The sequence below is a fragment of the Bacillus rossius genome, chromosome 10, assembly GCF_032445375.1.
Source record: "Bacillus rossius redtenbacheri isolate Brsri chromosome 10, Brsri_v3, whole genome shotgun sequence".
Lineage (NCBI taxonomy): Eukaryota > Metazoa > Arthropoda > Insecta > Phasmatodea > Bacillidae > Bacillus > Bacillus rossius.
The window spans coordinates 11139618-11155161 of record NC_086337.1 but is presented as its reverse complement, the minus strand read 5'-3'; the positions used below and the strand labels follow the sequence as shown (position 1 = coordinate 11155161).

The window sequence follows — 15544 nt, the reverse complement described above, 5'->3', positions numbered from 1 at the left end:
TTTCTTAATTTACAGAGGGATTAGTAGTTTTTTTTTAAAACCTTATTTAGGTTGGAATTTAAATACAATAGCTTATTATAAATGTGTACGAACAGATCAAGTTCACAGTACTGATAGGTAGGTCAGATGATCTTATTGATTTTGATGATTTGTTGTTTTGAGTTGATTTTTAAGTGTTGTGAATTAGACAATGAAATAGTTCTGAAAACTTAGATTATTTCAAGCTAAGAAATAGTAAATTTAATTGTAACTCGAAGGACACCAGAATTTACTTTTTTTTGAATTAGTAATGTTTGAAAATTTTATACTTTACAAGAAAGGTTATAAACAAACAGATCGGATGGAACAAGGATGCAGTAAATCACAATTTCATTTAGAATTATTGATTAGCTTTTGAGGTTATGAAGTAAAAGTAATTATAATTTAAAAGTTTGAATAAAAAAAATGGTTTTTTTAATTTGGTTGAAATAGAAAGTTTAAAAGTTAATTAGTCATGATCTAGGTGGGTGATGGGGTGGGAATTGGCCACTCTTTTTCCCTATAACCTCCCTAACATGGCCTTCTATTACATCTAACAGAAAAAAAAAGAAGAAAAAGAAGACTTATTATTAGTTAGAATGTTTTTTCATGAAGATACCTGATGAACTTTTTTTTTATTGTTGGGAAGAATAGTAGCAAGATTAATCAGATGTTTTACTCAGAAGAAGAAGAAGAAGAAGATAAAGCAGTTTTATTGCTCGACAAGCCAGAGATTGGTGTTTCCCCTCTGAGCTTTTATTATTGACTACGTTGTTTACTCTCATGGGATAGCTGGTTCGGCACCATGGAGAGAGATTGGTGGGCATTGTGGTTGCCCCCAGAAGAAGAGAAGAGTAGAAGAGGTTATGGGTGGGTCATGTGAAGTGACCTTCAACCCAGTTACTTCGTGGGGACTATTTGCTGTATAGAGAAGATCAAGACTCAAGAGTTAGGGAAAATCATTGGAGGTCATGTTTCCCTTCCTTAAGTTTTTCCTATCAAATTATTTGCCGGATTAGATTATGCTAAGGGTGGGATACTTTATGTTAGCAGTTGAATTAATTAATTTTATTTGTTTGTGTGTTTGCATCCTTGCCCATCGATTGCAGTTTAGTAGTTAGTTTTGTATTTGTCAGGCGTGATGGTAATGCCTGTTGATGATGTTTCAGAATTGTAATCTGTTCGTGATGAGGATGGCACAACTTCGAAGCAGATGTGGGGAGAAGTTGTGAGCTGCCCTGGAAGCCAGTCCAGTAGTGGTTGGAGTTGAGTGGTGTTTGCTGATGGCCAGCCCAGGGAGCCACTCTTCTCGACAACACTGACTTCGAGGAGTTGCACCAACCTTCACGAGATAAGAGTTGAATTAATTTTTCACACTGATAATTTGGTAAGGATACTTAATTTTTTTTGAAGAACGAAAGAAGTACTGTGATAAACGGAAACTGAAAAAAAATAATAATAATAATTGTCAAGAATTTGCACATTGTTTAACGACTACTGAGAAACTAAGAACATTAATTTAATTTGTAAAGAGAGCTTCACTAACGGAACAATTTTTTTTAGTATTGAGAACTCGAGCCTCTGAAGGTTCCTGTGAGAACAAACCAGATAAAAGTTTTACATTTTTATTTTAATGAATAATTGTTTTAAATGATCTTGTGCAGAATCTAGATGTATGTTCAGACAGTAAGGAACTAAGAAAATTATTATTTTTGTGAAATGAGTAATTTATAGTTATGGTTTAATGGAAAAAGACAATTTGTAATTTTGAGGTAGCTCGATGGGGCTCGAGCTCTGTGAGGGGAGGGTTATGTCGCGGGTTGAAATTTTGCAGGGTTGTTGAAATCAAATTTAGGGACTTAACTGACGGGACTCTGGGCTGGCTGCTCTGTTCACTCGTCAGCGCAAGTGGCGTGACCATGTAATTGGGGCACGGGGCCGGCGCGGCGCGCTGCGGACTTGCAGAATTTTGTTTGTTTGTTTGGCCGCGCGCTGGCGCAGCCACGGGCCGCAGTTACTGGGGCGCGCTGTCGTAACAAGCCGCGCGGTGTGGCCTGCACATCGGGATAGAGGGGGGTAGTCTTCCCAGATGTTCTAGTTAGTTGTTTAGTAAATTTGACTTCAATAACGAGCTTTTGTTATGGTAGGCGCGGCAGGGCGCGCGAATTTAAGCGCAAGTGAGTGGTGACTCGGGGCTCACTCTGGCGGAAGCTATGGCGGACGCCAGAGGCAACGAGTTACTTAGGTCGAAAAGTAGTTTGAGTTAAGCTCGGCATGTAATCGTTTCAGGCTCACTCAGGCGGAAGCTATGGCCGACGCCAGAGGTTACGAGTTACTTAGGTCGTAAAGTAATTCAAGTTAGGTCATAATGTAGTCGTCTTCAAGCTTTCGGGCGGAGGCTATGGCCCTCGTCACTAGTCGTTTAGTTCTAATTTTGAAATGTAATGTTCGTTCGGGTTTTCAAGGGCAGGAGAGGCCCCTACGTTAGTTTTAAGTAATCGATCAAGAAAGGCTTTTCGGAAAATGTGAGTATGGACTTATCTTTGTTTTAATTTTAAGTATTAATTATGATTTGATGTATTCGTAAGGATTGGTGAAGAGTTTAGTGAAGTTCTCTCTTTCTCTCTCTTGTAAGGTCGTTCAATCGTTAAGGAAGTAAAGAAGAGTATTGTTTTAAATTGTAATCCCGCTATTTAAATGTTCGTCAAGAATGATGTTGATTATTTGACTTTAAGAATAAAATAATTTTAATTTAGTATTATGTTATTTTGCAAAATCTCCTTAGTTCAGCTCTCACCAGACATCCTGTACGGGATGACGAACCTATGATCCTAGGTACAGTAAAGTATTTTATGAAGTTAAGACTAGTTGATGCCAAGCGAGTTGTTTCTATGTAAAGAGCTACGATTCTCTCCCCCCTCTGAAAGTGAGACGTGACAGAAATGGTGGTGGCACCGGCTAGGTGCCACGTGACAGAAATGGTGGTGGCACCGGCTAGGTGCTACGTGACAATATTTACTAAAGTCGTTGCGTGTAAGCCGTTTTTAAATTTTTAGTATAGATTAAGTAGGTACCTAACTGATTTTATCAAATGCTTTTGTACGCGACTTCTTCAGCATAGACTTCAGAAATGGATACAGAGGAGAATGAATAAATAAGGAAAATGAATTATAATAAAGAAAGTTGAGTCTGATTTGTACTGCAATTTTGCGTTTTAATGATATTGTAGAGTCGTGGAATTTATATTGTTTCTCACTCTTAATTGAATGAAATATATATTTTAAAACAAATTTATGTGATTTATTATTTTCCACCAGTTTGTATACGTTTGCGGCTTTCGATACTCTTGAAAAACCAAAATAGAGCTGACCATGCGAGAAGCATGGAGTGCCCAAATAATTCAATGTTTAAACTTGGGACCTGTAGTCATTTTTAAAGTTATCTTTAGCAGATATTGCAGCTTCTTAAAATGTAATGGCTATTTTTCGGGAATTATTAGAGAATTAACATGCTCGCTCCTTTAGCTACTCTGGTCGGTGAGAATATTGTCACGACCTATGTGGAGAGAATTGGGTTCGTAAGGGGTAGCCCAATTAAGTTTTCCAATTAAGTTTTATAACATTTTTATTAATTATTAATATTTACATTAATAATAAATAATTGTACTTAAAATGTCCGATCACCAATCACTAGCACATAAAAACGTTTATTCGCAATGTATGTATATGTCAGTAGTATGTTTTAGGGAATCCAGGGACAGGCGCCAGGCGCTGGATTGTGATTGTCGGTCCGCCATCTTGGATTGTGACGTCACGGCGGCCATCTTGGATGAGCGTAACGGGACACAGCGTAACGGGACACAGCGTAACGGGACAAGTAGGACATTGACCTTTGACCCTCAAAATTCGCCAAAATTGGGCAAAAATTGCCCAAAATTCCTCAAAAATCGCCAAAATTTACATTTCTTAGGAAAAAATTCCGCCAAAAAAAATCTCAAAAAATTCCACAATTCAAAAATTAGGATTTCAAAAATCCTCAAAAGTTGTTTTGCCCTAGAAATAACCCAAATTCCTAAAAACGGCTTAAGAATCCATGTCTAAAGCCTCCGGTAAGCCATTTCTAGGAATAAGGATACCATGACCGCCATCTTGGATAATGTCGGTACCGTTGCAATTTCCGTTACGGTCGCCATCATTAAAATCTTTATTTATTATCAGATTTTAACGAAATTTTTTTTAAAAATTATAAAAAAAATTAATAAAATATTAATGAAAAACATTAAAAAATTGTACTTTTACGACACGGAGTTCGGAGTCCTCGGTTCGAACCCGGTGAGGGCAAAAAAATAAAAATGGCGACCGATCCTTCCCCCGTGGTGATTGCAGGCAGACTGGCCCCCACCACTTTGTTAATAGCATATAAATCATCCGACAGTATGATGTCACGTCCGCCATCTTGTCCTCGTCTGCTGGAAGCCATCATTATGTTATCGTCTGCTAGAGTGCGCTGACACCATGATAGTTTAACTCGTACCCGCTAGAGTGCAGTAATCATTTATTATTACTGTGACACCCACCATCTTGTCATCTGGCCGCCATCTTGAAAATCTGTAATTATTTAGCTAGAAATTCAGGAAAAAAATCCAAAATTCATCAAAAAAATTAATCCATCAAATTAAATAATACATTTTTTTAAAAAAACACCGTTGCACTTTTCGTTACTACAGCCATCTTGAAAATCCGTAATTTCAATGCTAGAGATGCGGGAAAAAGTTCAAAATTCATTAAATATATTTGTAATCTATATAATGATTGATTAGATCGACTAAGGGCCTTGGTTCGATCCTTGGTTGATACAAAACAACTTTAATTTTTATGTAAAAATACCTAAAAAAAATGACAGGTTCGAGAAATAAAACATCGTTATTTCTTTTAAAAAACAACATTTTATTGCATAATTTCTATTCTACTACAGGAACACTTGTGAAAGCCAGCAATCTTATAAACATTTAGTTCCGCATCGGTGTGAAATGACTAATTCTTAGCTCCAATCGGTTTATACTAGACAGAGACCAACCGGAACCTTTACTGACATAGTCCTCATCTTCTTGACAGAGTTTCTTGATACCATGTTTAACAGTTTTCTTCACATCGTCAGAACTGTAAATTACTGCAGCCGAAGTCTTGAAAGCACATATCTTCACTTTGTCACCTATTGGATACGGCTTTCCATATATACAGTCCAACCACAAGTTATATTTCAAAGGTCTGTTTGTTGCTACGTCATCAGTAAGCTGATTGCTTATGTCCTCTCTGATATCATCAAGAAAATTACAAATGTATTTCGACTCACCTAAAGTATTTAAATAATAGTAGTCTTTCAATGTTCCACGAAATGCAGACTGTGCCAAGTAGAAGCCATTATCGTTCACTTGTAATGCTCCGAACACAGTCTTAGGTTTATTTTCCTGTTCAGACGTCATAGAAATCGGTTGCTGCACAACGCTTTTTTTGCATGTACGCTCACGAGTCACCAATCTAAACCGAGGAGTCGAACTTTCTACACGTAGTTCAGCAGGAAGCGCACAGACTTCACCTTTACATTTTTTCGATTGATGTCGCAAACTCTCAATTCGAGTAAACCATTTAAGGCACTCATCACAGCGAAACTTCATGCGAGAAGGATTCTTCTTGCATTAACTCCTCTCATGTCTTCGTGCATCATGGGAAAATGCGAACGATGTATCACAGTAGCTGCAAGGATACCGTGGTGATGAAGCCGAGCCTTTCAGACCTGTTCCAGATACTGGCGTTGCAACAGTAGTACAATTTCCAGGCATACTCTTATGAACATCAATACATCGTTGTTGTATAGAAACCTTTACTTTCTGCCGCACAGCAGCGCCTTTACATGTCTTCAAGTGCGTTTTCATATTATCTTTTCTGGAAAACTGCTTATGACACTTCTCACAACCAATCATGTTGCGAGGAGGATTCTTATCAAATTCTCTCTTCTCGTGTCGACGAGCATTGCTGCTGTTTGAGAAAATCTTGTCGCAGTAACGACATCGATGTTCGTTAATTGTTGTCGATTCGCCATCCATTGAAGTCTCCATCGAGGGCGAAACAGCGTTCGGCGAGGTTTCCTGTACAGCCAGCACTACGGACATTAAAGTCTCTTCTGCTGGTGGTATCTCGACTGATGAAGTCTCCTCCAGTGTTGTCGTCGTCGTTGCCAACGGGATCTGCTCCTTCTCCGTCGTAGCTGTCGTCAAGGTTCCCGTAGACGATGGTACAACCTCCATCGAGTTCGACGTTAAAGACGGTAAAGATGCCATCGAGGTCTCAAGAACAGCTAATTAACACGACTTATGCTCCAGAAGAAACAAACTAGGCGATCCTTACTCCACCGACGTCAGTAACAAACTGAGCGACCTGCTGTCTAGGACTCGCTTATACACATGCACTGTATGACTGAGTAATGGTTGTTTATTTCTTTGATTCCACCTGAAAAATGATTGCAAGTGTCAATATATTATCAGAAATTCACTAATTAAAAGTAACTCTGAAAAAAATGACATGACTCATTAAGTAAATGTGTAGCTTCGTAACCAAGTAGCCTTGTAATATTATAACATAATTCTGCTGTAGCAGTTGGAGCCAAAGAGAAAATTCAGCCGAAGACAGATGACACAATTGGTGCCATGTAGACTTGTAGCTTCGTAGTCAAGTAGCCTTGTACTATTATAACATAATGCTGCTGTAGCAGTTGGAGCCAAAGAGAAAATTCAGACGAAGACAGATGCCGCAATTGGAGCCATGTAGACTTGTAGCTTCGTAGTCAAGTACTCGTGTAGACTTGTAGTCCTGTATCCTCGCAGTCTCGTAAACTTATGTTCTAGAAGCTTCGTAGCTCTGTAGCCTCGCAGTCTCCTAAACTTGAATACCCGTAGTCACGTAGTCTCGTTACCTCATGGCTCGTAGTCGCGTAGTCATGATGTCTTGGCGCCTCGTATACTTGCAGTTACGTAGCCAAGTAGCCTCGTTGACTTGTAGCTATGTAAACAAGCAGTCATGTAATCTTATAACATAATGCTGCTGGAGTAGTTGGAGCTTTGTACACTTGAAGGTAGTTGGAGGAGTCTTGTACACTCATAGAATTGTAGCCTCATAGTCTCTTAGAGTCATAGCCTCATAGTCTCTTAGAGTCGTAGCATTCTAACCAAATATCATTGGATCTGATGAAGCAAAAGGCCTTGTGGAGGCAATGACTGTTGGAGGCAATGACTGTTGGAGCCAATGACTGTTGGAGCCAATGACGGTTGGAGTCAATGACTAATGGAAATAAAAACTGTTGGACGCATAGACTGTTGGAGACATTATATCTTGACTTATCATTGACGATCTCATCCTACTGAGTTGAATGAACGAGAGAGAATGTGCTTCCTTTTCGTTAAATGAGCTTTCGTTTTATAGAATTTCCGTCCAAATGTGCTTTGTTCTCATTAAATGCTTGTCCTACGCGTACATTGCATACATTGCGTGTACTTTGCGTACATTGCGTGCACTGTGCGTCAATTGCGAGAACATTACGCGTTCGTTCCGTTTCCTGTGTGTACTGTATGTACGTTCCGTTTCCTGTGTGTACTGTGTGTACGTTCCGTTACCTGTGTGTGTACGTTCCGTTTCCTGTGTGTACTGTGTGATCATTACATTTATTGCGCGTAAATTGCATGTATTGCGCGTAGATTGCGTACATTAGGTGTTGGAGCTGATGGAGCTGTTGGAGCACTTGAAGCTGATGGTCAATTGAAGCATAGGAGCTAAATGTAGATGGATCTGATGCGAATTGTAGCTCTTGGAGCCTAGCGTATAATGGAGCAATCGAATTAATGAAACGAGAACGTACCATAACTCATAGTATTTTTTTCGATCAAATGATCCTCTTTTTAAAATGTATATTTGACTCTAGTATTATTGTAAATGATTCTTGATTTGACTAGCGTATTATTCCATACGGTGCATGTATATAAGCGAGTCCTAGACAGCAGGTCGCTCAGTTTGTTACTGACGTCGGTGGTATAAGGATCGCCTAGTTTGTTTCTTCTGGTGCATAAGTCGTGTTAATTAGCTGTTCTTGAGACCTCGATGGCATCTTTACCGTCTTTAACGTCAAACTCGATGGAGGTTGTACCATCGTCTACGGGAACCTTGATGACAGCTACGACAGAGAAGGAGCAGATCCCGTTGGCAACGACGACGACAACACTGGAGGAGACTTCATCAGTCGAGATACCACCAGCAGAAGAGACTTTAATGTCGGTAGTGCTGGCTGTACAGGAAACCTCGCCGAACGCTGTTTCGCCCTCGATGGAGACTTCAATGGATGGCGAATCGACAACAATTAACGAACATCGATGTCGTTACTGCGACAAGATTTTCTCAAACAGCAGCAATGCTCGTCGACACGAGAAGAGAGAATGTGCTAAGAATCCTACTCGCAACATGATGTGCAGCGCAGCGCCTAACCGCGCGCCGATACAACCAGCATAAGCCAAGTATTCGCTCGCTGCGCGCATGACGTTCAGAGCCGCTCGGGAGCCCTCGGGGAGGCTCGTTTTGGCGGGCTGCCAACCGGACATCACCGAAGGCGCCTGTTCCGGTTGCCCCGACCGAGAACAATCTGCCATGTTCGATACTAGCAGTTCACAGACTATAAAAGGGGTCCCATTTTCCGCTGAGGGAGGAGACTCGTCACGACCACGAGGGATATCCAGCCAGCAGGCTGCCTCGCTGCTCCGACACCGAGCGCCGCATTCGTGAACGTCGTAGCGTAGTTAGGGAACTTGTGCATATAGCTGTAGTAGGGTGTCGCCAGAAGCAAACTCCTATCGCCGTCTCCGTCGAGCTCACGTCGTCTCCACTGGGTGGCAGCATCGGCCGCGCGCCGTGCTGCCGCCTATCGTGCTGCTGCTCAACTACTTCACCCTCGCTGGCATCCTGGATCTACGACTGCTGTTTTGCTGTTCCTCTGATGGTCATCCCTGCTTCTCGCTGTTTTCGCTGTTTGTCTGTGTGGTGTGCCAGTCCTTTTGCTGTTTGCGATGTCACTTGCACTTCGCCTTTTCGTTTTTGTTGGTTTTCCGCTTTGACTCCGATTATTCGTCGCTGATGTTATTCTCCTCCTGCTGCTACTTCTACATGCGAGTTAGTGTGTTATGTATGTTACTATCCAAGTGCTGCTTGCTTTCGCCTCACTTGTACAGTCCCTTGTTGCTTAGCGCCGTATGGTTTCTTTTCTTTTGCTGTGCATTGTGCTGCCTGTGCTTTGCTTATGTTGCGAGTTCGTATAATTTTTCTGTTCTGCTGATCGCTGCTTTTGTTTCGTGCTCCTGTTTTTGCTGTCTGTTCTGCGCTGGATCCTGTTGTAGTCTCCTGTTGTTTTTTGCTCTATTGTGTCTGTTGCTGATTGCGTTTTCTGTCGCCTGCTGTCTGTGCCACCTATTGCTGTTCGCTATTTGCGGCTGTGTTTTGTACTTCCATTATGGCTGATCGCCCATTTCGGAGGCAACCGCATGCTGCTCATCCGGCCGAGTCCATCCCGGACTCTGCGCCGACCTTTTTGCTGCCCACAAGAAATCAATTTGCGGCGCTTGCTGACGATGCTGCCAGTCAAGGCTCCGATGCTGGGTCTGCGAAGTCCGCCGCTGCGCGCCGTGGGAGAGGACACAGGCGTCCTCAGGCGCCCTCCACCTCCGACCAGTTCGATGCGGCTGGCTGTGGCCGCGTCCCCACTCGCCCGATATCGCTGCAGCCGCCGTCGCGGTCTCACTCCAGCCGCACGTCGTGCAGCTCGCCCGAATTTTCCCGTGCAGCTTCCTCGTCGTCCCTGGATGAATCGGATGGTGCTACCCTTTCCCAGGGGGCAAGGAGTGCTGCCCCTGGCCCGCATCACGTCTCCGTGTTGCCATCATCTGCAGCGGGGGACCTGCTAGTGCCAGCCTCGTCGCCCACGACTACACTGACAACGAGCACTTACACGACCACTGTCTGCTCCACGCGCATGTCTGCTGCTGCGTCTCTCTCTCAGCCGTCCACCAGGTCCTCTACTGTTTCCGATCAGTCTCCTTTCCTGTCGCAGACGTCTGTGTCGCTCTCGGTGACTGCTCCGCACCCTTCTTCCGAGTCGCACGGCCTCCCTGACCCGAGTCTCTCTTACCCATGCCAGTCGGCCGCCCCTTTCCTTCTGCCCTCGTCACCTTTAGAGGATTTTGTCTCTGCCTTGCCTGCTGGTCTTGCTGTTCCGGCTGCTGCGCCGCTTGGTGTTGTGCTGCCCCGACCTGAGGCAGCATCGACTACGATGTCTTCGCTGCCTGACCTCTCCTCTGCTGCGGCGCTCTCTCCACTGCCACTGCCACCTACGCAACAGGCTAACGCTGTTATGGGCCCACCCGCGCCACCTGCTTACCGCTACACCAACTCATTGGTCCAGCTGCCTGATCCTGACCACATGGATGTGGCCGAAGGGCGGCTTGGCAAACGCCCAGGCCCGACAGCTTGGTGTGACGACTCCGACGACTGGACTGCCTCTCAACCCAAGCACCAACGTGCCAAGTCTTCCCGAGCAGCTCGGGCGTCTGCTCGTTCGTCTGCTGGGGCCCCTGCGGCCGGAAGCCGTGATGTCACGCCGGCGCGTTCCGATTCTCCTACTTCTCGCCGACCATCGGCCAGTCCTGCTGGGGCCCGTTCCACATCTGCCCATGCTCCCGACCTGCACGCAAGGGGTCGTGCTGTCTATCCTTCTGCCCCTGTTTGCTCGCGCCCTTCTCCCTCTGGTACTCTTCCTGGATGTTCTCCTACCATCCATGCATCCGGTCCGTCCTCTTCTGACTCCCGTCGGGTTGCTCCGTCTCAACAGCCACGCGCCCCGCCCGCAGACGAACACTTGGCACGGTCGCGCCGGCCGCCTCTTATTGACTGTCGTGGTGGCTTACCACCTACTGCCATAAAGGAAATGTCTGCCTTGCGCGCCGAGTTTGGTGCCGATTTCGTTGCTGCGCACTACAATGATTCCTCTACCTTCCAGATGGCCAACAAGGCCGACCATGTCAAGATGACGGACCTCCTTCGGCAGCGCGGCATTCCTTATCATACGTGGACTTGCCCCGAAGATAGGAATGCACGTGTGGTCATTCGGAAGCTACATATTGAGACGCCGACGGATGATATCTCGGACAGTCTCCGCGAGGCAGGCATTCGGCACTCCCGCGTTCTGCGCCTTGAGAAGTTGGGGCCGTATCGCGAACCATATCCACTGTTCCTAGTCATCTTGGAAGGCACCGACCAACTTCAGGAGGTGCTGAAATTGTCCCACCTCGGCCACATGGCGGTGAAGATAGAGCTGTTTCGGGGTGGTGGCCGGCTGGTCCAATGTTACCGTTGCCAGTCCTTGGGACATACATCCCACAACTGTAACGAGCCTGTTCAGTGTGTGCGTTGTGCAGGAGGCCACACGGCGAAGGAATGCCCTCGGCCTCTGACTGAAAAGCCCACGTGTTGTCTCTGCGGTGGTGACCACCCGGCCAATTATGCCGGCTGCCCCAAGCGTCATGAATTGACTCAGCGGAAGGCCCGCCGTCAGCAGGCCCAGGCAGTATGAGCTCCTGCGCAGATTTCTGCTCCCGCTTGGCGTGACCCAACACGCTCCTTTGCTGCGGCCGCTGCTGGTCTCCCCCGGTCTTCCGGACTCCGGGGTCCTGAGGCATCTGCCTCGACCGAAGACGTGCCGATTATGGAATCGTTACGGGAGCTCTTCGCCTTCTTCCGTCAGCTGGACCTTTGTGCGTGGCTCGGTCATCTCCGACATCTGCTGGCCTCTTTTCGAGCGGCGCGCTCTCTGGCGGACAAATGTGACGTGGTCCTCATGGCCCTGTCCTCGCTGTTCGATGGGTGCGGCGATGCTCCTCCATCGTCCGATGATGTTGCCAGTCGCCATGCCTGACAATCTCCTGTTGTGGAATGCCCGTTCGCTGGCCTGTCGCCGCGCAGAATTCTCGCTTTTGCTGGACACCTATCGCCCTCTGGTCGCTGGCGTCACCGAGACCTGGTTCACACCCCGGATCTCATTCTCCCCGGCTGGCTATGTCATCCACTGTGCTGACCGCTTGGATGCGATGCGCGGCGGGGTCGCGCTTTTCGTTTGCCGGGATGTGCGCCATTATCGACGTGTACTGCCTCAAGTCTTGCCTTTTGAGGCCGTTGCTGTTCGCATCACTGGCACGGCACGTCCTTTCACGTTTGTGGCGGCCTACCTCCCGCCTCATGGGCCATTTCCTTCTGCGGGCATTTCGCTGCTGGCTCAATTGGATGCAGCTGTCATTATCGCTGGTGATTTCAACAGCCGACATACCCGCTGGCACTGTGCCGCCACGGACTATCGGGGGCGAGGCCTACTCCGTGTCGCTATGGCTGATGGTCTCCGCATACTCGCTCCGCCATCTGCCACTTATGTGCCCGTGCGTCGCGACCAGCGACCTTCCACGCTGGACTTGTTCTTGACCACGCCTGGTGTTGCCCTTTATGCCGTTCGCACTCATTTCGGCCTTGCCTCTGACCACCTGCCTGTAGTGGCCGAGCTCCAGGCTACGTTTGACCTCTCGGATGCCACTCTCCATTGGGACTTCCACCGTGCCGACTGGCCTTCGTACAGGCGTTCTTTGGACAGGCAGTTCAATCTTGCCGCTTCGCCTCGCTCGCCGGCCGCTATCGACGCCGCTGTCCAGGTGCTCTCAGCTGCCGTCTTCCGTGCTGCGGACCTGGCTATTCCTAAATGCCGGCCGCGGAATGCTGGGATGCCTTTCCCGCGCGCCATCAAAGACCTGATTCGCCACCGGGATCGTGCTCGCTCCCGCTGGCAGTTGTTGCGCATGGAGGCCGGACTGGATGATTACCGCAGGGCCCGCCATGCTACCAACTGGGCGGTCTCTCAATGGCAGGCGGCTGTCCAACTTGCACGCCTCCGCTCGCTGTCCATCTCGTCGGGCTCGGTGTGGCGCCACGTCCGCAGCATGCGAGCCCGCCCTCGGGGCGTTCCCCCCCTGCACGATGCCACGGCGGTCCTCGAGGATCCCCAAGACAAGGCCGAAGCTCTCGCCGCACGGTTTGAAGCTACGTTCCACTCTGTCATTTCTCCTATTGGTGCCGTGGGGGCCGAGCTAGGTTCCACGCATTTTTCGCCGGCAGCTGACTCGGACCTACCGTACAGCTATCTGACTTCACCCAGGGAAGTGGCCCGTGCGATTGACAAGCTATCCATCCACAAGTCACCTGGTGTGTACCGGATTCCGGCATGCCTCATTCGCTCTTTTTCGCGCAAGGCTGTGATTTTCCTGGCGAACTTAATTAATGGCATGCTCCTCCAGTCGTACTTCCCGTCGGCCTGGAAGTTGGCCATCGTTGTGCCAGTGCCCAAGCCTGGCGGCCCGCCGCATCTGTTGACGTCCTATCGGCCCATCTCCTTGATCAACATCTTGGCCAAAGTGTCGGAACGTATCATCTTGGGTCGCCTCGTCCTTGCTGCTGATGTCTTGGAACTCCTGCCCGACCACCAGTTCGGTTTTCGCCGTCGCCACTCTGCCATCCATGCCGTCGCGGCCCTTATTGACAAAGTGACGGAGGGGTTTTGCTTGCACCAGCACTCCTCGCTCATTTCACTCGATTTGTCCCGGGCATTCGATTCTGTACATCATGATGGTCTTCTCTGCAAGCTTCGGTCGCGCCAATTTCCCGAATGCCTCTTGTCACTGCTATGTAGTTTCCTTCGCGGACGCCGATTCCAGGTTCCAGTGGCCGACGCCCTCTCCCGGCCGCGGCCTGTTGCCGGTGGCGTGCCACAGGGCTCGCTCCTTAGCCCGTTGCTCTTTACTCTCTACGTGGCCGATCTCCCACGTCTGCCGGGCGCCACGGTGTACCAGTATGCTGACGACACTGCTGTCCACCTGGTCGGGGAGAATGCTCTGGAGCTTCAGGCCAGTACGCAGTGCTGCCTTCGTTCTCTGAGCACGTACTTTCAGCGGTGGGGCGTATTGCCCAACGCAGCGAAGACCTCCGTCATGTTCCTGACCAAACGTCGCCGGCGTCCCCCTGCACCGCCGACTCTGCTCGGCCACCCACTGGCATGGCAGCCACGTATCAAGTACCTGGGAGTCCACTTGGACTCCACGCTGTTGTGGACCCATCATCTTGCCACCATGGCCGCCAAGGCCGGTTCTGCTCTCCGTTCGGTGCGCCCTCTCCTTGTGCCCGCTTTCCCTCTGGACCAAGATACCCGTCTCCGGCTGTGGGCATCACTCATCCTGCCCATCTTGATGTACGGCGCCGTTGTCTGGGAATACATGCCGGAGTACTGTAAGCAGCCCGTTTACTCCGGCTACAACCGCGGACTCCGCACCGTCCTCGGCTGGCCGCTCCGTACTGCCGTCCGTCTTCTCTACCGACTGGGGAATGTGCCCTCCCCGCAGGAGCGGGTTAGAATGATTGCTGCCTCTTTCTTCCGGAAGATCCGCCGGCATACCAACCCGGTGATTGCGGCCATCGGCGATTATGACGTCGCGGCACCACATGCTCATCGCCACATTCGTGATTTTCTGCTGCAAGATCCCCCTTGACCTTAGTGTCGAACCACGGCCTGTCCTCCTCACATTGGCATGACTTTGCCTGCTCCCTTCTAACGTGAAGATTCTTTTCCTCGTGGCTTCTTGCTGACCGCCCTACCTGTTCATCAGCATCGGTTTTTCTTTTGCCCCGTGCCACTTTCTTTCTTTTGTTGGCGAAATGTCATTTTGTTTCTTTTTGCTGCCCCTCCACCATGGCTGCGGGCTGGGTTTTCCAATTTTTCCCAGCATCTTATACCTTTGCTGGTAATACCTCATTTTCATTCTTTGCTTTATTTCCCCCGCTCGTAGCAGTGTTTACGAAAGAGCTCCAAGAGCTGGAGCGTTTGAACCCAACTGTAGGTGGTGGGATCGTGTAATTTACACGAGTGAGTACCTTACTCAATAGGTGATACTTGACTTGTCAAACCTTTTAAAAAAAAAAAAAAAAACCAAACCTGCTGGCCTTCCCTGCCGAAGGAAGCTACACTGTCAACACGTCTCGCCTGTCTGCCGTCACGCTGCCAGTTGGAAGAAGCTACCACTTGGTAAAGTACTGTTTCGTCGTAGACACTTATATACCGAGTGGGTAGAAAGCTTAGAGTGAGAAGAGGGGCAGTGGTGACGGAGGCAAGGCTTGGAGACGGCGGTGTGAGCTTGTGAGTCCCGATGAAAGACTTTACATCTGACTGGACACACAACACTTAGGTGCGAATCCCGGCAGCTACACGTGAAGAATAATGCCAGCCCCCACACCAACGAACATTTCTTCCGCTATGATAGTTTGGGGAGATAGTCAATGGTAACCCCTGCATCGACGAATAAGAACTTGCCCGCAGAAATACGTGTCGACAAGAGTAATCGATGTCGACGACC

The 15544-nt window shown here is 47.9% G+C and overlaps 1 protein-coding gene across 1 annotated transcript in view; it reads left to right on the top strand.

Moving 5' to 3' along the window:
- The window catches only part of LOC134535694 (uncharacterized), a 77358-nt gene that overhangs the window by 16768 nt on the left and 45046 nt on the right, over positions 1-15544 (top strand).